Genomic DNA, 24928 nt, shown 5'->3' with positions numbered 1-24928 from the left:
ATTACTGTTAGGTGATTTTGAAGAAAAAAACAGCAATGACGCTCCACGCCTTCTTTTAACTGTGCAGCTATTGACCTTTAGCATACCTCATATATCATACCAGCCAAGAACGAAGTGAAGATACATTCGTTGAAAAAACTTTGCGGGATGCCGATTTACGAAAAAATAATAGTTTCTTGTTGCTTCACTGGTAACTAGGGTGTCATTTTTTCCAGAGGATGGAGCCCGCTTGTCCCCCTATGCATCAGTGCCGTTTGTAGAGCTGCTTTTGTCGGTCACATATTTTTTTTTCTTTTTTCCACGAACCCATATCCCGCAAACGTTTCTTTGCGACTCTACTCTGTACTCCGAAAAAGCATTTTTCAGGCCCATGACGTCCGTAGAACAGACGTGTACTCTATTAAGACTGTACACTGCGCAGCACTTTCGCCGCTTAGTCGCAATATATAGTGATTGGATGGCACCAGAAATGTGTAAAGTTACCCAGGCAAAACGTTTAACTGTCTGATTATTCCATGAGGCGGTTCATTGGCCTTTCCACCGCAGCCTAGTATTCAACCCTCGTATGAGGTCTTTGAAAATGCGAAATGAGCAGTATATTACTCTTCTTTACAAAAACCACTCGACGCTGTTGCACTGCTGTAGCATTTTGTGGTAGTCATGCGCTGATTTGGCGCTTTTTTATTATGATTTGAAGACCATGCTCTGAAAGATTAAATAATTTCCCTGCATAGTCGTGTTTTTAACACGAAATTCAAGCGCATTGCCGCGGTGTCCTTCTGACGGCTTAAGGAAGAATAGGACAATAATTCTAAACTCAGCGGAAGATTAGATAATGCGAACCTTTTATATGCAAATATAGCCATTAATGCTGCCAGAGTTTCACGCAGCGTGTAACATGAGTGGTCTATTCCTAAGGCTGGTCGATATTTAATGTTAGGCAGCTAAATTTAAATACCGCTTTCGCGTAATAATTAAGAACGTATCACTGGCGTACTCCGAACACTTCATTTTAATGTTTTCAGACATCAGAAGTCATTTTTAACCAGCGTTAATCGGTCATCTGCGTTTTGCTAATAGGGAGGATTTGACAACACTACCCTAAAGCCTAGTTCTTGCAGGGAATCCACTCACGATTCGGAATCATTCCAAGCTTCTTGAGCACTCCCCCATCCTTAGCATCAATAAAAAGCTTGAATTCCATACCTGTATTTGTTGTAGGCATTCTTAAGAGTTCAGTTCTGTTATACAATCCAGCTAATATTAAGCGGTCACATCTACAACGACGCATGCCACATGCAACAGGTTACACAACGAGAACTCTATTAAGGCACCTACACCTCCGGGCTGCAAGCTGGTCTGCTGCACAACAGCAACACAGTTAACTGCCTAACTTTCAGAGCCCGCAGTGCAACACAAGCAGAAGAGGTCGCGATTGCTCTCGCGGCCTCACATTCCAATTCAAAATAGATAATCACCGACTCGCGAGGGGCCTGTCGGAACGTCGAACAAGGCTGCACTCCCTTCCTAGCCTATCGAATATACCAAAATTGCATACGGGATACGGACCCCGCACACCGTTACCTCATATGGGCCCCTGCTCATCAGGGGTTGGCAGGAAACGAGGCAGCAGACGCAGCCGCCCGCGAGCTCTCTCACCGGGCTGTTTTCTCCTCCCCGTCCGATCAGGAACCCGATTTTAATCCGATCTATACATTCAAAGATATTACAACATATTATCAAAATTGTCATCGCCTTTACCCTAGCCCATGTAAAGGCCTGAAGAAGGCGGATGAGCGGCTCCTTCTCCGCCTTCTCACCAATACGTTGCTGTGCCCGGCAGTGCTAAAACATTTTGACCCATCCTTTAGCGGCAGCTGCCCACACTGTAGTGCAGTGTCTTCTGACACCTATCACATGGTGTGGGCCTGCCACTCCAACCCCGCTATTCCCCCCATCCCCAACCCAACCCTGGAGGGCTGGGAGGCGAAGCCTGCTCGGCTGCCACGACTTACAGGCCCAACAAGCCTTAGTCGGGCGCGCCCGGGCGGCGGCAACCGCCACTGGGGTCCCATACTAGGGACCTCCACCTAGTGTTTGTAAGGATCGGTCCCTTACGGGATGATCCAAACATACCTCCTGTTCATTCGTAATAAATGTTTTCACCACCACCACCACAAACTATTTAGTCCCAGCACCTGCTGTGCGTTCCCACAGTGGCTTCGTGCTAGGAGGGCGCTGGCAGCGTGTTAGAAGAAGGAAGAGCACTGCGCCTGCACGCCCACTCTGCTCGCAGAGGCCACCCGATGCCGCAGAGAGCTGCACAGTCTGCATATGAACGTATTAAATGGCAAGGCCTTAACGTTGCCAATTTTGTAATCATTGTGGCTGATCGGTTTGCTATTTCTTTTGATCCTTTTCATAGCGTTTGGTTAGGAGTTGATGGCCACTTTTAAGGCGAAAGCCGTTAATGCCTCATACTGTCGTTAGCAGACGCGTCGGCAGCCGTGTCGGCAGATTTGTCTGCCTTTCGGCGTCACTGCTTAAAAATAAACTGCGCCGAGGGTGGGAATCGAACCAGGGCCTTTGGCATTTGAAGTGGAGACGCTACCACTCCGCCATGATGGCTCAAGGTTCGAGCGTGAATAGAGGCGCATCTAGTGAATGCATGGGTTTCATAAATAAAATAAAAGGAATAAAGTCAGGAAAAATAAAAATAAAATAAAAAATAAGAAAATAAAGAAAAATAAAAACAAAATAAAGATAAGATATGAAAATGAAAATTAACACAATAAAAATAAGAAAAGGAGCAAAAAAAATGAAAAATAAAAGTAAATAAAACTTACAGTGCGCCATGAAACGCTTTCGCCTTGCAGCACTTTAGAGAGCCAAAGTGCCCCCTTAATTTTTTTCCCCAGTGGATTTTCTCGTCGACTAATTAATTACATATTCACTTCACTAGAAGACACAATTACTGGAGTAAGTTTTTTTATCACGAAAAGGGTAAATAAAAGTGCAGCCTTGTTTTAGGACAAGATGTACTACTGGATTTTCCACTGAATTTAATCCTTGTGCCAGCGGAAATAATCTGAGCGCCGATCGATATAATCTGCATGTCATGTAATTTAATTTTTGTGCCAAGCACTTAATCTAAGCGCCAGCGTATTTAATCCAAGCGCCAACTCGAACAATGCCAGCGCCAACAAATTTAATCCCAGTGCCAACGCAAATAATACAAGCGCCAACTGTTTTAATCCAGGTACCAACAAATTTAATCCGCATGCGGAAAACTTATGCAGTAGAAGACTCCAAAGCACGGAACACGAATGCCAGAAAAAAAGCGAAGCTTAGATAACTCCTGAGACTATGCGACGCCTATGAGTCACATTCCAATGCACTATTTCGTTTTCTTCGCATACCGTGCAATATCAAAGAGCCACCAGCGGCTGTTAAACCTCAGTGTTTGATGCAACTCTTGTGGCTCGTGACTGTCGTGTGTTAATTAGTTGGGTAAGCACTGCTGATTATCGGTTGTCATATGCGCTGAATCTGCATGCTAGTTGCAATGATGGCCTTCATACTGTCTTCATACTGCCAGCTGTTTTCATGCAACCGGTGCAAAATGTTTTCGGGAGGGGCTAATTACGATTCAACAATTCAACACCATTAGCAGAAACAAAAGGGAGTAGTGTAATGCAGAATTCTTCCACAGAATCGGAGTAACGGTTCTTCTCTTTACCGCTTATTCTGTTTTACAAGGGAAAGAGACCGGAGCTTACAGCCTATGTCAAGAATAGCTACCGGCGGCTACCTTATAGCGGCGCACGTTATTAACAATCTAGGCTTATACAAGCACAGAAGGGGCCGTCTTTGAAATTCAATTTGATTTTCTGGAGGAAATTAGGTGGCTTAAAGTTTGACTTCACACTTTTTTACATATTATCTTCGCGCAAAGCTGCGGTATAAAGTAAAAGTTATGGCGGTCGATAGCAGCGCACTCTACCCGCTGTATTTGCTGCATAGAGTGTCGAGCAAGTCGAGCGACAAACTGCGCCGATGCTCCCTTTTAGTCAATCCGGGCGGAGTGATGAGCGCCAAGTGTCTCCGCTGGCTGAGGAAAGCTTTGACTTCAGACTTCAACTTCAAAAACAATTCCTCTAGAGGGTCAAAAAATGGGCTGTAAGGAGGCAGTTTCTTGATTGAGTGTATCTGACTGGCCAGGCTTGCCTGTTCAGCATGGCTCTGAGCGGGAGCATTGTCAAAAATAAAAACAGCTTCTGAACCACGCTCTTCTTTTTCGACACGGGCTTATATGTCGCTTAAAAATTCGTTGAATACGATCCAGGGAACCTTATCGACCCCCGTCCAATGTATGCCACCATTTGCTGACATGCAGGCGATAACGTTAAGGTTTGCTCCTCTGATGCCAGTCGTCGTCTGCACCGCAGGTTGCCCCTTAACCGAACGGCCGAAGCTACTTGAACACCATATGTTATAGTCAGTCTCATTAACGTAGAACCTGCACTAGCGGGGTCCTTCACACTGCAGCCACTGCGCGTATGCTTTGCGGCTGCGTTTCACGTAGTCTCTGTTGCGGTCGATCGACCTCTGAGTCACCAACTTCATAGAGTACCCATGCGCATCCAGTAGGCGATCAATGCTACTTGTGCTGATGTCAATTCCGGGCAATTCTTCTTCCACCGCCTGCCTTATTTGCTTTAGCGTGAAAGCAGGGTTGTTGTCCACAATAGTTTTTAGAGACGCTACAACCTCATTTCCGAATTTCTTCGACGTTCCGCCTTTCTTCAGCGCCTCTCTATCGGTAGCTGCAATGGATCTTGCTGTCTTTAAATTGATGCCCAGCGTGTCTGCCATTTTTTTTCACATCTCCTCCAGGCTTCGACACATCGAGAATTCTGGCCCTCTCATGTTCAAAGACTTTGTTGTTCTTTCTTCTTGGTGCATCTGGTGGCTTGCATGGCGGTCTTCGTTTTCGGTGTCCAGCCAGGACGTGAGAGCACGATTCATCGGCTTCCATCGAAGAAAATACTGCGCGTTAATGTCCATACGAGATGAATGAAAAGTCGTACACTATCACCTGCTTATAGTGTATGAGTACGTACCACCGTCGTTCGCCTCTACCCCATTGTGTCAAATGCAGCCATAATGCGGCACACTCAAATCCATCTGCTTTGAAACTTTCGTGTCTTCTGTGTTTTTAACAATGTTTTTTACGTGCCTGAGAAATAAATCCTATTTCTTGAAAAAAAACGTTCACTGATTTCTAATAATGAGTGCATATATCTGTGTCTTCCTCTGTTGTTCTAGCATATTTTGCAAAAGCAGACGAGATTCCGGCAGCAAGCAAACCGAGGCGCCAAACTTGCCTTCTGCTTTGGAACTTTCCATCATTGGCTGTGTACCTTTTTTTCTCACGAAACTACGTAGTAATAAAGAAAGGCACGGTATATTAACACTTTCTTTCACTGTCTGACAAAATAATCCTATCTTTTATCGAAGATAGTGAATTCACTGTTCCATTATAAACAGTGCGTGCAATTCTGCCCTCCTCCGTTCTATAGTAATAATAAAGAGCCAGTGCGCCATGGCACTGAACCTCTGAGAAGTTTTTTAATGCTGATATTCTGCGCTTAAGCAGCGTTTTAAATCACTTGTATCTAGGCAGTTTTGGTTATAATATTGATGAAATCTATGCAGTATGTGGACAGTTCATTTAGGCATCCCATGGTTTGAAAAATTATCTCAGCTTTATTTCTGACATTAGTGTTCTGTGCTTTGGAGTCTTTATGGCATTCGTTTATCGCGTTTAGATTAAATTGGTTGTCGCCTGAATTAAAACAGCTGGCGCTTGCATTATTTGCGTTGGCACTGGAATTAAATTGGTAGGCGCTTGCAATGTTTGAGTTGGTGCTTAGATTAAATACGCTGGCGCTTAGATTAAATGTTATGCATTCGTATTAAATTACATAGCATGAATATTATATCAGTCGGCGCTTAGATTATTTCCACTAGCACTAGGATTAAATTCAGTGGGAAAACCTGTAGTATAATAAGTATTTTGAACAGAATAAAATTCCTAGAACTGCTAGTATAGCTATTAAGAGTGAAAACCGTGTTGATGCCACCGTCAAGAAAAAAATGTCTCCATCAGAGATGATGAATACCTTGACTTGTCGGCTGTAGCGTGCTAACGGAAAACTGCGAGAGCATTCACAGACGCAGTTTTTTATGAGCTGCCATGTATATTCAGACGCTGAGAAAATAGTAATCAATTTACATTCACCTGAAGGTTAAGGCAATGTTCATTTTCTACTAAACAGATACTGTGCGCTGCGCGACAACACTTCTGCACTATTAGGGACCGGGTGTTGGGAAGATGGCATTAGGAAAATTGAACTTCGTTAAGTTGCTTTGACTTGACTGCAGTATATGATACCGTGTAAGCAAATGCCCCAAGTGGAAATTTCAAGTGCGCGGAGCCGTATAGGTAGATGTTTCATCCAACTATCATACAAAGAAATGAACACGAAAAATATTGGTTGGCTTGAGCAATAATGTTTTAAGCGCAACCGCGGTGAACTTTGCCGTAGCAGCCAGGTTAGGCTTCGCGCTCCAGGCGATGCTGAAGGGCGATAGTTTTATGCGGATACCCGTAACAATATGTGTCAGTTCTGACAACCGGACCCACAACCTAAAGCACTGCGAATAATTTACGTAATCGGCCTACTAAAACCAGCGCCGCCGCGGTGGCTCAGCGGCTATGGTGCTCGGCTGCTGTCCCAAAAGACGCGGGTTCGATCCCGGCCGCGGCGGCTGGAATTTCTTTGGAGGAGAAATTCTAGAGGCCCGTGTACTGTGCGATGTCAGTGCACGTTAAAGAACCCCAGGTGGTCGAAATTTCCGGAGCCCTTCACTACGGCGTCTCTCATAGCCTCAGTCGCTTTGGGACGTTAAACCCCATAAACCAAACCAAACTAAAACCAGCCGGAGCGTAAATAAGATTACACTCAAGTGTGAGAATGCTTTGATGCTTAAGTGTTCTGCCCCATCAGGGTGGAGGGGACATCGTTATCCGCAGCCGCACTAAGGCCACGCTGGTTGCATCCACCAGGACCCGTTCCCTAGACCGAAAACCTAGCTGAAGTCATGTCGATAGAAACCATCAGCACTGAACCTCAACACTCCAGAGCTTCAGAGTGAAGGCAAGCTAGCGTTTAATATGGATGCATGCCAGCTTTCCGCGTAGCGGCACTAAGTCTCTGCAAACGCAGTTAACGAACCGCGGCGATCACGGTGTAATAAGAGTACTTTTTTTGTAACTAAAAACTAGGATTTTGAAACAGCTCGCTGTTGGCGCTTTTCAGTCGATGGCAGTCATATTTTTCTCGGCGTAATCATTTCAGGCCTCACTATTGACTAAATGACCCATGATGAATTGGCCTAAAGCACGTTTCATTCTTGTTTCTAACAGTGTGGAGAGCATGAATGTGATGTAGTTGCATATTTTGTGCTTGTGTGCTGGGTTTGCCTTGTCCATAATATCCCAGCAAATCCTGGTAACTAGATTTATGAGCACACAAGCGAAGCTTCACAGCGCGCTCTGTGTCCTTGACGGCTGTTATCAAAGCGATCGCGCTTAAAAGCGAAAAGCTGGAATTGGGATCTCAACCGCGATGGGCTTTGTTTACCCGTGAACAATCGCGCTGCTTACAAACCCGTGGCCGCATTGTCCCCTATGCGGCTCAGAGCCAAGGATGCGCGGGGCGTGCAGCTACTACGCCTTGGCAGCTTTAAAGCCGTAAGTTGAGCCGCTGTCAGCAGCCGAGACTCGGTGTTCTCGTAATCGTGCCAAGCAGCGGTTTGGTTTTGGGGGATTTAATGTCCCAAAGCGACTCAGGCTTTGAGGGACGCAGCAGTGAAGGGCTCCGGAAATTTCGACCACCTTGGGTTCTTAACTTGCATTGACATCACACAGTAATCGGGTCTCTAGAATTTTGCCTCCATCGAAATTCGACCGCCGCGGTCGGGATCGAACCCCCGTCTTTCGGGTCAGCAGCCGAGCACCATAACCACTAGCCACCGCGGCCGCCCGCGCCAAGAAATGTCAGCAACGGAGGGGACAAACTGGATTTCAAGCTTAGGGCTTCGGGGTAAAACAGGAAGTAGTTGCCGAACCGTAGCGGTGGCTCAGTGGTTACGGTGGTCGGCAACTGACACGAAAGATGCGGTTCGATCCCAGCCGCGGCGGTCGACAAATGCCAGAGACCCACGTACTACGAGATGTCTTTGCATGTTAATGAACCCCAGGTGGTCGAAATTTCAGGACTTCTTCACTACGGCGTCCATAAAAGCCTTAGCAGCCTTAGGGCGCTAAACCCCCATAAACCAATCCAAGCATAGCTGCCGGCTGAACGCCGCATATACGCGGAATAATCGCAAGCGAAAGAAGGAATCATCCGGTTCCTTTTTGTTTTGGGATGGACCGTCAACGGAGCTCTTGCCCGATAAATGAATGTTAACCGACACACAGCGAGCTCGTAAACTAGAAAATCAGCGGCAACGCATGCGTGGGAGAGCTTCTCACTAATTGGTTCGTTGGAGCTTAGGCGTTATAATTGTGTTCTCGAAACTTCAGCTAGACCTTCAACTAAAGCTGACATCCATTATTTTCAGATGATTCAAGTAATCGGTCTCAAGTTCGTATCCGTCCTCCGATATATCAGTATTATTTCTGTGCAAGAAAAACAAGTCAAAACTGCGTGCGTCTTATTCAATTAAAACTAGCTGTATTTGTTGCTTCTTCTAAACTTTCTTGTTGGGAGACTAAGAAAATCAAAGGTAACAACTCAAAGAACTCGTAATTTTAAAGTGTTCGAACAATTTCAGCTGCCGCAAGGAATTTTCATAACCTAACTGTACTTCAGTGCACATTATGCAGACAGGTTGTCACAAAACTTCAGACCACCGCGGTGAATCACTAGTTATGGGGCTCGGCTGCAGGCCCAAAAGGCACGGGTTTGATCTCGGCCAAAGCAGACTAATTGGTTGGTTGGTTTATGGGGTTTAACGTCCCAAAGCGACTGAGGCTATGAGAGACGCCGTAGTGGAGGGCTCCGGAAATTTCGACCACCTGGGGTTCTTTAACGTGCACTGACATCGCACAGTACACGGGCCTCGAATTTCTCCTCCAAAGAAATTCAACCGCCGCAGCCGGGATCGAACCCGCGTCTTTCGGGACAGCAGTCGAGCACCATAGCCACTGAGCCACCGCGGCGGCAAAGCAGACTAATTACTATGGAAGAAAAATGCTAGAAGCCGGTGGATTGAGTGGTGTCATTGCACGCTAGAGAAACCCGGGTGGTTGACATTATCCGGAGCCCTCAACTACGGCTTGGACGTCATATTTCAAAAGCAAAATTTTACCACTTATTCGCAATCCACTGGCTAGTTAGTGATGATGCGTAGTTTGGCAACTCTTTTCGGGTTGTCTTCAGTTGTTTCACTGGCTAGCTTATATGCTCCTACGGTTACTTGCGTCTGAGTTCTAGGATAACAATGTAAAGCTAATTTCTTATTTTAAATACTTGAGGCTTACAAGCTAAGTCTATCGCTTTGTAGCGTTATCTTTTCTTTATTAGGACCTCATCTATCAAGTATCGGCATTTAAATTATTTCACCACTTTACGCGCGGAGACGTCAAATGCTAACAGCTTTGCTCAATAGCCGTGGTTTCGGTTTCTTTAGCGATTTGTGCTCAAACGGTCAATATGACTGGCGCAAAAAGCTTCTATTTCAAGCGGTTATTAACTCGAAATTGTGTCGAACTGGAATCTTTTTCCCTTCCAAAGGAAAAAAAAATTAATTTCCATCTAGCACAAGCTGGAGACTCTTCCTGTTGAAGCCTGCTGATATGTCTGCTGGAAATGTAGCTCAAAAAGTGGTGTCCCGGCTGTATTATGTACTCATCACGAAAGTCTGCAGCACCTCCGTTTTCATGGAAGAGGCTAGCGGCTGCGCTCCCTGAAGAGCTCTAGATTGGGAGCTAAATTTGATTTTCCACTCGATCGCGGTGCCTTCGTTTTCTCGTCGCGGCACTGCAACCACTTGATAGCACGTCCACGCAGGCCCCTCGCCAATATCTTGAATGCCGCTTTGGAGCGCAGCATCAGGTCTGCCTCATCCTTGAAAAAATGATAAAAATCTCACATACGTGACCAGTGTGTGCTGTTTATCCGTTATCCTTGTAGTCAAAGCTCCTGATGTCCAGGCAGTGCAAGCTTAGAAGAAATGCATAGCGCGAATGTCATCACGAAATAACAAATCTTTTGACCTACATAACAAAAACTGTCAGCTATGTGCTTAATGGTGCCCCCAATAATCTATTATTATTCGGTCATCAATTAAGCCAGAATTATGACAACCTTTTGCAAGCAGTGTCATACCAATCGATGTTTTCGCGTAACTACAACAGTGGACTATCCAAGAACGTAACCACCATGCACATCAATATGCTACAGTGGCACCCACTATACCATGGAGATTTACACCATGTACACCGTATTTCGCACTGTGTGTGCCATTGTGTGCAACGGGCACCAACATACATAGCATGACCTATACCGTGGCCTTTATGTTTTTAACCTTGCCTGCCAAGTTTCGCTCTATCGAGGCCATCTTTTCCGCCTTGGCCACCAAATTTAGTGCTGTCGATATTGACGTTTAAAGCATACTTCATGCTGGAATTTTCGATAAGGATACCTGCTATTGAAGTTTTTCCCCCAGAAATTTTTCGAAGCTAACGAGTACGTCCCAGTGAATGTAAGAAATTGGCTCGGCTGCAGTTTGACGCATCGTAAAGAGAACACAAGGCAATGGGATGTTTTATAAACATTTGCGATCACATTCTAGCAACGTTTCCTATGACCAGGTCGGGTAGGTTCGGCTCTCTGCCCGTGCCATAGATAAATACACCGTATAGTACACATGGTTAGTAATGTAACAGCATACCATCGCTCTTTGAAGCTCGTTAGAAGTGTATGAATCTTCGCAAAACGATACACTTGTCGAGCCATTGTCACTGACTTTACACAGTCTTTAAAAATGGGCTTTTTGGTTAAGAAGAGCGCTTTTTCGGCATAGCATAGCCAGCGTTGTAGTATCACAGATTACAGCTAAGACGTGCTAATTAGCAGGTTGGTTTACTAATATTGAATAGTTAGCTTTTTAAGTAATACTTTTAGGCTCCCTAATTACTCAGAGGCGTGCAGCCAGCTTAAGTTTTTAGGATTTCGAAAAGCTTGTTACCCACTGCACTGTGGGTCAACAAATTTTGGCTTTTTCGACGGCTTTTTTTTGCACTGGAGAGGTTTCTTTGCTTGCAAGCTTCTCGAAAGCCTATGTGCTTTGGCGCGATGTATCCAGAGTTTTTGGGCCAAAGCGTAGAGGTTAACCATGTTTTTGAAATTCAAAAAACTGTAAAGGATATCACTTACGGTGGGCCACACTCCTCTCAATAATTAAGGAGCCTAACAGTAATAGTTAAAAACCTAACTATTCAATATTATGTAATCAGCCTTCTAGTAAGTACCTCTTGTATTCTGATGTACTACACCATCCACAATGCTGGGCCGAAATAAGCGGTCGTCTTACTCAAAAGCCCATTTTTAAAAATTGTCTAAAGTCTTAGGTGAAACACCCAGTAGATGGCAGTTGTGGCTGTTGCAGGAGCCTTGTAAAGAGACATTTTGACATCTTTAGAATACTATGCAGATTTTTGTTGTCGTTGTTCTTGGACACCTACCACAATCAACCATGTGCTAGATTCACGTTTAGAGAAAGGCGGTTCGTCAAATGTTAGGTTATTCCCTTTTACGATAATTTTAGCATAATAATATGTGGTATATTATTGGAAGACGCCTTCGACAGAGAGCAGTTTTACCATACTGCGCTATTCTGACAACTTGACCTACGACAAAGTAAGGTAACATAATGTAACTTCACGTAAACCTTTTGAAAGAGCAGAAAAGGAAGGCAGAAAAAGTGGTACCTAGCCTTTATGTCGCTCGTCAAGAGATCTAATTCTCTGAAATGGTCGCGGATGTTTCCTTTTTATGTTTGTAAGCTCATATCGCAGCTTACCGTCCTAATTTTATTTATTTTATTTATTTAGTAAGGAACCCACAGCGCCGTGGCATTACAGTGGGGAGGGGGGGGGGGGGGGGGGCAATGTACAAAAAAGAAGCACACATGACACCTCCGCTCGCAGGCAGAGTTACAAGCATAAAGCGTTCGCCATGTACATCTCACTTCAAAAGAACACATCACAATCGCATCACATCATTAAAGAACGAAAGAACGCATCATTTGATGTCACACTCACAACATCGCTCGGTAGTCTGTTCCATTCTCTAAGGGTTTCTCTAATGGTTTAACAAGTTACCGATGTCTATGCGTGTTGTCGCACGATCAAGCACATCCTTACAAGCACACGTTAGCCGATAACGCGAGACGAAGATCACAAAGTTGAAGTACGCTAGATTAGGAGCTGTGGTGCTCAGTCGTTGACGTGGGTAGAATGAGGATTCACCTGAATTGCTGCGACAACTGTGAGACACTAGGCCGTTGCAGGTGGCAAAAGAAGAAACAAAAAACAATTTACTCGTTTCATTGGGACATCCTGAGCGCTACTTCACGTGAAGGCTTCCTGCGGTTCACCTCAGCACTTTCTTTGCCATTGCCATCAGAGCCAGGAAGTTTTCTGCCTCGCTGATCGCCCTAAGCTGCCACAGCAATCAAACAGAGCGTTTCCTGACACGAAAAGCTGGCCCTGTCACCAAGCGACCCGAAATACAATTCAGCTGCTTCTAACCAAGCTCAGGGGCCCAACGGAGCAGATGCACAAACAACCACCCAAAAGAAAAATGGTGCGTGTCGTTGAAAGAAAGGGGCGTCGTTTGAAGAAATGCACCCACGCAGAAGCAGTGTTTGTTTTGGTTTGCTAGCTCTGAACAGTCTTTCGGGAAGCTGGTCGAAGTCTTGCTCTTACAAGGGGATCTTAATGTGATCGTTCCACGACGATTACTTGAGATTGTTCTTTTGTGACGCTTGTTGGAACGAGTGGAAGCATGCTTTTTTTCTTCTAGAAAGTTATCCAGAAGCTTGTATGTGTTTGTTTCACTTCTAACTGTAGGATAGCGTCTTTGACTTCGCAGTCTATTTACTTGGTGCCCCCATTTGTCTGTACTCTACCGAATGTACTATACCCACAGGAAAGGTGATTTTGGGAGGTTCTAAGAAAATACCGCCTAGAACCAATGTAGTCCAACGTATGTATAAAGAAGTAACTGCTGAGAGTAAACATTCGACCCAGTATCGCTTAGTAGTTTAATCTCTCAAGGCAGTATTGAAACAGCATTTTTTGAAGAAACTGCTGCAATGAGGCCTCATTTTTCCGCTTAGCGCTCTTATGAGGCGTAAAAATGTTCTCTTATGTCACGGATTCCAATTTTCATTTTTACATTATGCGATAGAAATTGGGAAAGAATAGCCCCTGTCGTTTAAGTATGTCAGCCTCCAGTGGTTGTTGATGAATCTGTACGAAAGTTGTCTTCATTGCCTAGCTTAACGCGGTAGAAGGCTTATAATATTCAACTTCGCAAATGAAGTGCTGGCATTACTCTGCTCCACAAAAGCACTGCGACTAGGTCTGAATCCAATATTTCCTTCAGAGAGGAACGCAAACGCCTGGCTTTGTGTCCCATGAGGACGCACAATTTAGGAAAAGATTTTTTTTTCACTCTCGCCGGACTGAGCACAAGATTGGTCTCGGTCTTAGTTAACTGACAAGAACATCCTATCTCCGCTGGTGCTTTCTCTTTCTCGAATTACTGCCAGGCCCGGCATTCAGCGGAGATTCTCTCCAAGAATGAGAAACTCCGGAACGGTTCCTCTTCTTGATGGATTTCTTGGTCTCCCTTAGGGGATAAGGCCCACGCAAGGACGAAGAAATAGTGTCCTGTGCTCATTGAGAGCGAAAGTTGTTTCCAATTTTGTCTCTCACCAACTTTGCTAGTATTTTTTTTCAACCTTCCATTGAATCTGAAGCACTGGCAAGTTGAAAGCACCCTTCAGAGTTTTCCCGCTGAAACTTCAGAGATCGCAATTTGAAGCGAAATAAAGCAAAACTTCTTTTATGCAAAGCAAAGACATGATCCCTACAAGACAGAACACCAGTGCTAACCGGACGGCAAGTATGGTATAAAAAAAAATGAGGTTTACATCAATACAAGTTTTAAGAGCCTCATATGATCCCTTTTTCATGCTCTGGGTCAAGTTCGATAAGAATGAGCCGAAAAAAATCGATTTCCTCTATTTAAGACGACATAATAATGGAGGTTTTGTACTATTGCGCTCGACGCCTACAACTTCGGTCATTTTTTTTTTCGAATAAGACACCGTACAGGCAAAATAAATTAGAGGAGACACTTAAGCTCCCTCTTAATTGAATGACGCGATAGCGTAATGGTCTAACTCCGATAGAAGCAAAAGGTCATCCTCTACTTTACATTCATACATACCTGGTAGTGCTCATACCCCTACTGGCGCAGGGGTGCAGCGGTTAAACGATGCGCCACTGCCGTGCAATGAGAAGTGTTCCAAGCGGTGGATCATGTGCGGCCCAGGTTGCTCTTCCCGAGTGACCAAACAGTAATTTAGCTGCACCTGACACGTGGGGAGTTTGCTCACTGTCCGATGGGCAGGTTGTGATGACGCCACATGGTAACGTGGCCTACGTAGCCGAAGTACCTCCTAGGTTGCTTTCTGGGCCCCACCAGCCAGTCATGCTCGTGAGTTTCGCTCACAACGCCGGACACCGCTGGACAACGGAGCCGTTTATGCTATCCCGTCAACGTCCGCAGAGAAGCAGCCTATCTGGAATGTGGGCAACCTAGCTTATGTGTTCTTGTTACGTCGTCATAACCTGCCTGCCGGATTGTGAGAAAACTGCTCGCAATGACTGGTGGCAATTGAATTAATCACTGGTCACTAGAGGTTGCTCTTGAAGAGCGAAACTGGGTCTCACAAGCCCTACCGATGGCAGCACCTGCCATCGCAGTGCAATTGCACATCACATCACTTAACAGTCCAAGAGGGCTATGAATGCAAAGTACAGAATGGGCGCTTCCATTGATGGGGACAATTTTTCATTAAGTCTTTTCGTGTCGTACCCTTGAAGGCGAAACTTAAGTTTGGTTTGGTTTGTGGAGGTTTAACGTCCAAAAGAAACTCAGGCTATGACGGACGCTGTAGTGAAAGGCCCTGGAAAGTACGTACTGAAAGGATCGCACAGTACACGAGCCTTCAGATTTTTGCCCCCATCCAAATTCGACTCCCTGTTCATTATGTTTGAGGATAGTGCCCCACGGAAGTTCCAGTCCTGCAGAATTTTATGCAGCCCCGATATCAACCAAATGAAGATTGCTTAGAAACAGGCAGGCAAAGTCGATGCCGATAATAGTTTGATGCATATAATCAGAAACAACAGTATTTGCGCAGACTGTTGTCTGTTGCATGTACAAGGTAGAAGCTAAGCCGATCCCATAATTTTTGCCCTCCTGGAAGTATTCATCAAGTTGATAGGCCGCGCAACGGGCTTCAGCAGGCCGGGAGTTTGGTTAGGCAGAATATTTGACAAGTAAAATTTTCCTTACTGACAGCAAGGCGTCTCTCGACCGTTGGCCGATCGTGCAATCATCAGTAGGAGTCTTAAAAGGATTTAAACGTTATAGTTATGGTTTTATGCCTAGCAGAAGCATTCTTGCTAGCGGTTTTCAGAATATTTACTGTGAAACAAAAATGACGCAGGGCAAAGGAACGAAGCAGCTAATAAAGCTTACGTAATTTCTTCAATCTTCCTAGCAAATATAATCTACATCGAAACAGTTCAGTCAAAGCAAGCTAAGCATTAAGTAATCACCGTCAAATCAAGTCACATTGTTGATGCCCTTAGGTGCCTGGCTTGCGATGATAACGAAGCGTCAGTCATATACCACACTGAATTACGCTCCCGTAATCACATTCATGTTAATGCCGAACCGCCCTAGATATGGTTTAAAAATCGTCATTTCACTTTCTGTTTGTTTTTGCTGTGGTTGCGAAGAAACGCTTATCGTCACCATGCGCCCGATGGTACAAAAATAAGAAATTGTGCCAGGGTTGCAGCCAGTTCACGCGTTCGTAGGATGGGACGCGATGAATCGTTACCTTTGAAACGGCGTTGCGGCAGCTGGTACCATTCGCGGTACTTATTTTTTTCATTACATTTCGCTACCTCCTTTGTCAAACGTAGCGGTATTATCTATAAAAGCGCCATATTTAGGAACAATTTATGCTCAACTTTACGTCTTGATTTTTGAATATTTATTTTCCTTAACTTATGTCCTTAGCTCACTGCTCTGCTTTTGAGCCACCAGTCTTAAAAACGCTTTTTCCTAACGTGTACAGCGGAGTGCCCACGACGTGGTATTCAGGAATCACATCGAGACGGGAAGTGGCAACTGGAGGTGAGGTGAGGTTGTTCTCTCTGGCGTGGAGCCGTGAAGTCATGCTCTACTTTATGTTGTGGTTTTTCTTGGTTGCACTTAAACGCTTTGCGCCCCGCTGCGGTGGCTCAGTGGTTACGGTGCTCGGCTGCTGACCCGAAAAACGCGAGTTCGATCCCGGCCGCGGCGGCCGAATTTCGATGAACGCGAAATTCTAGAGGCTCGTGTACTGTGCGATGTCAGTGCACGTTAAAGAACCCCAGGTGGTCGAAATTTCCGGAGCCCTTCACTACGGCGTCCCTCATAGCCTGAGTTGCTTTGGTACGTGAAACCCTAGTAAACCAATAAACCAAAAGAAACGCTCTGTCCCGTGCATTTCCTTCCTCTGTTATCACAACCGCAGCAGCTGCTACAGCGTACCACAAATTTGCGTCGCGGTGACTCAGGAGCTCTTGCTAGTGCTTGCATCCAGCTCGACTTTAAATTACCCAGAGCTCCTTCGTTTAACTTCGCGCATTGGTGTTTAATGGTGCTTGTTGTGCTTGTGTAATATGTGCGGAGGAGAAAATAACTACTTACATAATTTTATAAAGGAACCAGCACTCATTTTTGCTTCTGTGTCGCTGCCGCTGTATCTCGCTGCTGTCACGCTCACGGTACATTCGTTTTCAAGCCATGTTTGCCTTCGTGTGACGTAACCCATGAGAAAAAGCAAGAACGCGAGCAGCGATACTCACGTTCAGCCAAAGACCCGTCTAAGTTATTGGCACTGATAGGGCCGAGCACACAACTCTGCCTTCTTGTTTCACTGTCAACAGCAACCGCCTAAGGGGGTCGCCTCGATGCTAGCGCTGGGGGCGACTGAATGACGCCAAGATGGCAGCTTTGCAGGCGATGTCCGAGCAACGAGAGAGGTGAAGCGAAAGTCGGTTCCAGGCAGCAACAAAAGGCACTCCCAACATACCCAGCCATGGGATATTTGTATGTTTATTAAATGATGTTAGCTGTACGCGTTCTCAGAGCAGCTAGCATCGGTCCTTTTTAACACAGTGGTGGGTACTAATAAAGAAATATATTGGTTTCTGACTTTTATGTATATGTCATTGTTCTGACGAAAAGGCTGAGAAGTCGTGACTGCCAACTCAGAGAAGTCTGGCTTCAATCCGTTTTTCTTTCTGGCTTCTTGCATGGCATAGACTAAACATCTTTCGCACGTGGAGACTACTAGCATGCTTAATTTCTTGCCCGTGTGCTTTTTGGGTTACGCGCAGCTTTTAAATAGAGCTCATAATGATGACGTACAGCAGGCCAAATCTTTAGCTCACATGTGTGACGGCTGCTTTTTCTGCGCTCCTGCGCTTTGAGACGAAGCAACTTTGCAAATAGCTCAATATTAAGCACGGGCTTAATGAGCCCTTGCTTAGATTGGATATTTTCACAAGTTTGCTCCATCACAAGCTGCGGGAGGACGAAGAATGTGGCCGTCACGCACGCCAGCTAAAGATTTGGCCGGCTGTACATCAGATGCACATAAGACAGCGCTGGCATTCCTTCGCCCTACCTCTCAACAGATTGGCAATTCTTAAAGTTAGGACCCGTGCACTTGAAACTCGATGAGGCATTTACTGCAGGGTGATTACGAATGCTTGCTCAATTTATTCACAGCGCACATTTTCGGATCCCGCCGGCGTTAGCGCGCACACTCACGAACCCGACATAGCTCACTGCTCTGGTCCACTCAACTTAATTGAAGATACACGTAGCACCTGTCGGAAATACGTTCGGAATGCCGATTAAAGAGCGCCTGTACCGCCACTTGAGAACCCCGATTCATAATGCAGCTGTTTTACTAATAATGCGGTAGTAATAAAAGCCTTATCGGGCAGAATGTGCGTCGCCGGAAGTTAAATTGACTGATTGGCTGGAGGCAAGTGGAAGGAAAGGGACGTCACCAGACCACAACTGATTTCACATCTGGTGAAAGAATTAACAGCTACTAATGCTGAAAACATATTGGAATTAAGTGTTCCTGTTAAATTTTTTTTCCGAGTGTTGAAATACATAGCACGTGCACTTGTTGGCGCCAGCGTTGAAGTTTACGCAGCAGCTGTCGTGGAGGCGCTCGTTTTGCGCGTGTTATCGCTCGCTAATCAAGGTCCCACGCCCCTGCACTGCACCCGTGCTAGGCGCATCATGTGTCTAGGTGACGTCACGCAAAATGTTTGCGAAGCGGACGGTGCAAATACGGCCAGCTAAGAGCTAGCTGAAAAGAGGAACTTGTACAGGACGTCATGACCACAGTCGATAGCCGCATGAAGGAGCAATGAGTACACAAGTGCGTACTATGCTTTTCCATGTTTGGTTGCAGTAAGACTGCGCGAATAATGAAGGATGTTCATTTTTTCTGGTGGTTTAACGTCCCAAAGCGACTCGTGCTATTAAACAAGCAGTAGTGAAGCGCTTCGAAAATTTCGACCACTTGTGGTTCATTAACATGCACTGACATCGCACTGTACTTGGACCTCTAGAATTTCGCCTGTATTAAAATTCCACCGCCGCGCTAACGAAGGATGTGACAGCGTTAAAACCTTCTCCAAACCACAACACCGGACCACTTGATTTAAACCACTTTTTTGAATTCACAGAGTGTAAAACCGTAATTTGACTACAATACGGAAAACTATACTACCCGCCATAGCTCTAGCATGAGCTTTCTAACGAGCACAGCGCCAAGTGGCCATGGACAACAAGATTTGGGTCCAGTGCTGAAAGCAAGGAAGTAAAGGAGGCACAAAATAAAGAAAAGGTTCACCCAATAATTTGATGTCATTGAACGAGAGCCTCGGCCCACCCGTAATTACCCTTTTCTGTTGACATCTGGAGGTAGCGTACTGGATAATGCGTATAGAACTGCCGAAGTGCTCAAATTCAGCCCGTAGTGTTTTTGTTTGGAAAACACAAAGGGCAGTAAGAGGAAAAAAACGGCAACAGCACCCCTGACATTCTTTAATTATTTTATAAGTGTGTGTTACCTGCTTCTTAATGCATCGCATTTTTAGAAATAGCAGTAGGTTTAATTAGAAAAGATAAGTACAATACTAGGAGTCTGTGCTTCGTAATATGTGTCTGCAGGAGATTTGTTCTAAAGCGCAAGATGCTAGCGCCATTATAACCATCTAAGCAGGCGCTTAAGGTGGCTTCGCAGTACTTGGCAGGATCCTAGCAAGTGTTTTGTTCCTGCCTGTCGTCAAGACAGAGAATAAATTCATTAAATGCTTCGCCGAAGTACAATCGCACCCAGTTTCTCAAACGGTGAGGAGTTTCAGGCACGCTGCAGTCAGGCAGTTCCGGAAAGACGCAAGAAAAGACATGAAAAAAAAAATTACTTGACCTTGATACGGCGCCACAACTTCAAATTTGATCCTCACCAGAAGTCCTGCTGCAAAGAAGTTTTTGTTAAAATGACCCAAAGCGGGAATTGGGCTTGAAATCGTGTGCCGGCACAAACCTGCCGGAATATGGCACCGCGGCATTTTTTGTATCGCTCAAAAGCATGAATGAGAGTGACTGCTTCCATATAGCGCATAGTACTAAGTGCTAGCATGCCAATTACTTGATGTTGTACATTTTAAGGCGCAATCTCTCTGATATTTTAGGTATACACCAGTTATATAGTTCCATACAGATACTGAGAACAGCGAAATAGCGTACTCAAAGGAAAATTATTGAATTTCATCAGTTAGCTTCGAACATTTGTAGTAGTCGAATCTGAACTTCTAGGAACGCTTCAAAAAAAGTGAGCGTGCCACCTTCCGAAACTCCCATAAAGGCAATAGAAGTCAGCTGCATTTAACAGCATACAGAACTGAAGTAAACTGATAGTGCTACGGAAGCGAACGTTCTTCAAGTGAAAGTAATAAAGATTTTCCAGGTACTGAGCACGCATTTCATGAATTCGAGTGAAAAGTTAGACATGGTTGAACAGGAGACTTAGACACAGCAGTAGCGTTCCCCAAAGCGTTCGCACCGACACCCGGAGACAAGAATCGACTTTTCTGTCGATTTCAAGTTGTCGTCAAAGTCGTCCAGAAACGAAACATCCGCATTACCAATGCAGTGTATGAAAAAAATAGCTAAAAATTCGCCGAGGAAACAAAGGCTGTAAATATTAAAGCAAAACTCTGAAGACTATGTCAGGTGAAAACAGTTACTTTGTACAATTCTCTATTGAGAAATCATAGCGCCTTTTAGTCTATGGGAACTTGACTTGAGGAATCAACATCGAGTGAACTTGCAAGATTTCATTCTATAAGTCGAAGCAGAATAGGCGATAATGCTGCTGAAGAATTATATCTTTCTTCCTCTTAGTTCATATCTTGCCGAATGCTGCCATGGCTCTTGTGCTCGCAGTGCTCTGCTGCATTGAAACGCTGTTACTGATAGGTTAGCAGTCATTCAATTCCTCCCAAAGGTGCAGCGCTGTTAGAAGTTCACATCAGGTGTACTGAGTTAGAGTAGATGAAATGCAGTGCTCTTATTTTTATTGGCACTATAACGACAGTTCCCATTATATATCGTATAAGTGCTTCGTTCAACTGCTGTCGGGGCTGCATCTGTTTTCTCTGTTCAAACTATCGAAACGTGTTTCATCTTAGCCTTGTAGTCGTAGCTCTGTTGTTTTATTCGTTCTTGTATCTGTTTTCACTGTTAATGCCGTAGACCAGAAATCTCGTGATATGATACTACAGCTCACTAACTCGGAGAAGACATAAGCGAGTATTTCAGCAGCAATAGTATTATTTTCTTAGTTGCGCATGTTGGAGTGGAAATGTAGGGGCTGAGTACACTCGATTTAGCTTTGATCGTACAAAAGGAAAATACTTATCGTGCAAAGGAAATAAAAGTGGAAGCACTGCCCTCGTCTTCTTTTCAGTGGCTGCCTTTGTGACACCACTAACCTGCCGAAGGCGATATGATAGCTTTCCTTGTTATTACTCGGTGCCATGCAGCGGAACTGATTCAATTTTGGTACAGTTTCGAAATGATAGTGCCGCTGGGCACTTTGATGATCACGCGCACAATACATGCAGACATTCTACACAGCACCCGCAAAACGCAATTCTCTAAACGCGCTGCAGGCCAAAAGGAAACATACTAGTTATTGATGTGTACGCAGGAGAGGCTTCAGCCTAATACTCACGCTTCCATAGCATGCCCAAGCACGCACAATACGCCTGCTGGCTTTGTGTAGTCTGGCGTAGCGTTCGCTACTACCCTATACACAAAATGGCACGAAAAAGCAGAGACGCTCTCCAGCTACGCATACCACCGCAGAAAATTGCTTCCCCGTGGAGAAGGAAGGTCAGGCTGAGAAGCACCATCTGCGCCCATCCTGGCTGCTGCCACGATTATACTGTAAAAACAGCAAGATTGCTAGGGCGGTATGGCCGTGTGAGTAAACATTCCCGCTATGCTGTACATCTGTGCGGAGGGCGCGGTATGCGTGTCGATGCATACGGTGCGCGGATGACACGCCTTTTAGAAGGCATCGATAAGAGGGATGATTAGAGAACGCCGGCCATTCTTGCATTTAGCAGGGTTCACGCGACTGACTCCTGCTTACATAACTACAAGAATTCGTACTGGCAGGGGATACCCATATTTCTCATTTCGTGGCACCTTAAGTTTTTTTTTTATTTTATTTACATATACTGCAGGCCAATGTTTTGGCCCAAGCAGGATGGACATACAAATTTAGAACACAACAAGAAGAACATATACAATGCGAGAAAGAACACATGGGAAACAACAAATTTCTTAAAAGAACAATTATATGATAAAACTAATATTGGGTAATAAATGGCAACAACACATCTCATGTATGATAAGAATGCGAAATGCATGACAAATAACTCTTTTGAAAGGAAAACAGGACATGTTAAGTATGCAAAATATGGCTTTCTAGTCCTTTCACAAAATCTTTGCTTTTAAAAATGTTGCGTGGTAAAGAATTCCATTCAGTTATCGTGCGGGGAAAAAAATTATATTTAATTGTGTAAGTGCGAGCGAAGATTGGGGCTAAGGATTGTTCGTGATTATGCCGCGTTGTCCTTGTACTAGCATGTTTAACAGATTCTGGTATGGGTAACTTGATCTTTCCGGAAAGACCGTTATAAATAAATGCAAGACGGCTAACTTGCCTTCGCGCTGCTAATGTAGGGATATTATTGAGCTTCATTAAATTAGAAGAGGAGTCTAAGCGTTTATATTTTCCAAAAATAAATCTAACTGCTTTTCTTTGAACCTTTTCAAGCTGCATAATATCTTTTTTACAATGAGGGTCCCATGCAACAGAGGCATATTCTAGTTTCGACCTTATGCATGCATTATAAGCTAGGATCTTTGTACAAGGTGGCGCGCTTCTGAGTTTTCTTTTCAGGAACCACAGCTTTCTAAGAGCGGCTACACAAATATCGTTTATATGCTCGGACCAGGTTAGCTTGTTAGTCAGTGTAACACCAAGGTATTTATACTTATCAACTACTGAAATAGGCCTGTTATTTTTTATTTACATATACTGCAGGCCAATGTTCCGCATCCGTTTGGGGTCAGTTCGCGAAATGACGATTTAAGACCAAGACAATCGGTTCTGCTCAACTGATTCTGTCTTGTGGTTTATGCGTCCACGCATTTTGTGTGTAGGGTTGCGCATGATGTTCGAGTGGCATCGACTGCAGTCTTCGGAAGGGGTCTCCGGAGCATCGTAAGCGCATTTGGCCCGTACGGACATTATCCTGTAAAAGCCGTCATGGAGCAAAAATGTTGCATTTAGAGAACTTGCGCGAAGATGCACAGGTACACCTTTGCTCGCGAGTGGAAAATGCGAATAAGTAATAACGGCCGATGGGGACGTAGTAAAATGCAACATCTTTATTTTCTAGGAAACGGACTGCATGGTCGCTTGGGCTAAAAGCTGCGAAGAACATTCGAATCACACACTCGTACAGAAAGAATGTCGAACTGCTTGAATACGGACGCCTAAGTGGAGTTGCTCGAAATCAAGAACTAAAACGAGATAAAAAAAAAATTCTTTACCATGTGTGGTATGCTTCCTCTTCTTTTACGACTGAGCCGCAAAACAATTATGGTCGAAGTGCGCTTTTGTTGCAGCCAGTCTCAACAATTACATGATTACTAATTTCTGAAACAAGGACAGCCTACTAAGTTCACTCTAAGATTGCGTTCAAAGTTCACCTGCCTTTGTTTCGTTATATTTTTCTTATATTCACTGCAACGCGCTAGATTTCGAAACGTTTGCTGCTGCAGAAGCAAAGTAGTTTCCTCCACCATGCCGAAGGATAGTGAAAACAAAAAGAAGTTAGTATCAAAGGTACCCTGCATTTTACACAACATGCTCGTTAGGACGTTGCTTTAAAACAGTAACCGGTTGACGCAAACGAGCGCCAATTCTACGCTCATTTTTTTTTCCTAAAACCTTTCATGTGTCAGAAAACATGGTTTCAAAACTAGAAATGTCAGCATTATTTCAGAGATAAAATCATGGGTTTGATGAGCCCAAACAACTCGAAACCCAATATGTCGACATGCTCTGCGGTGTGCGTGTATTCCAAATGGAACGAGTGTATTCCGAATGTATATTTTGCGATGTGTTTATAGTAGAACAAGATACTGCGAGTGAGAAAAAAAGAACACTTTTTCACAACAAACTACAAACAAGACCTTCATTTAAGGCAGATATCGAGAGTCACCTAAGCGCTTTTCAGTGGCAAGCTGTGCATCTTAGCGATTATTCCATTGCATTTCGAATTAAATCAGGTGACCGCAAGGAACAACTTCGCCAAATGATTATATATGTCGAACGTGCTTATTGATTTTGAAACCGTAGCGAGGAACCGTAGAATATCAAGCCTATTATGCGGTTTAACTACACAGTGGGAGCTTCTAGGACATTGCAACAACTTTTGCGCACATATGTGTGCGACCTCTGAAAAAGGATACTTTAAGCCTTACTAAGCTCTTAACAGGTGAAGCCTACTTATGTACCGGCAAATGTATGGGCAGAGGGAAAAGTGCCTCTGTACGCCGCGTGGCGGCGCACCATAGGGTGTATCTCTTAGGTGAGAGAAAGTGCGGCTCACAATGAAAGGGAATAAAGAAGCTCGTTCTACCCTTCAGTGCAGCGATTCCTCGTCTTTATTTCTTTGCAACTAGAGCAAATCGGCCTGCTTTTAGAAGCGTCAAAGTGACGCACAGCAAGGTCAACGCGCCGCACTCATTTCCAAGCATAACACGGGGTCCCAATGCAAGAAACTGGAGGCATGCAACAACAAACATAATATGCGAGG

The 24928-nt window shown here is 44.6% G+C and overlaps 1 protein-coding gene across 1 annotated transcript in view; it reads left to right on the top strand.

Annotated features, from left to right (window-relative positions):
- The window catches only part of LOC149339228 (glycine receptor subunit alphaZ1-like), a 200092-nt gene that overhangs the window by 108892 nt on the left and 66272 nt on the right, over positions 1-24928 (top strand). The gene's annotated exons all lie outside the window — the stretch shown is intronic.

Source organism: Amblyomma mixtum, chromosome 6 (assembly GCF_055824585.1).
Source record: "Amblyomma mixtum isolate Tamu chromosome 6, ASM5582458v1, whole genome shotgun sequence".
Lineage (NCBI taxonomy): Eukaryota > Metazoa > Arthropoda > Arachnida > Ixodida > Ixodidae > Amblyomma > Amblyomma mixtum.
The sequence above is the reverse complement of the archived record's forward strand: the minus strand, read 5'-3'. Positions and strand labels throughout refer to the sequence as shown.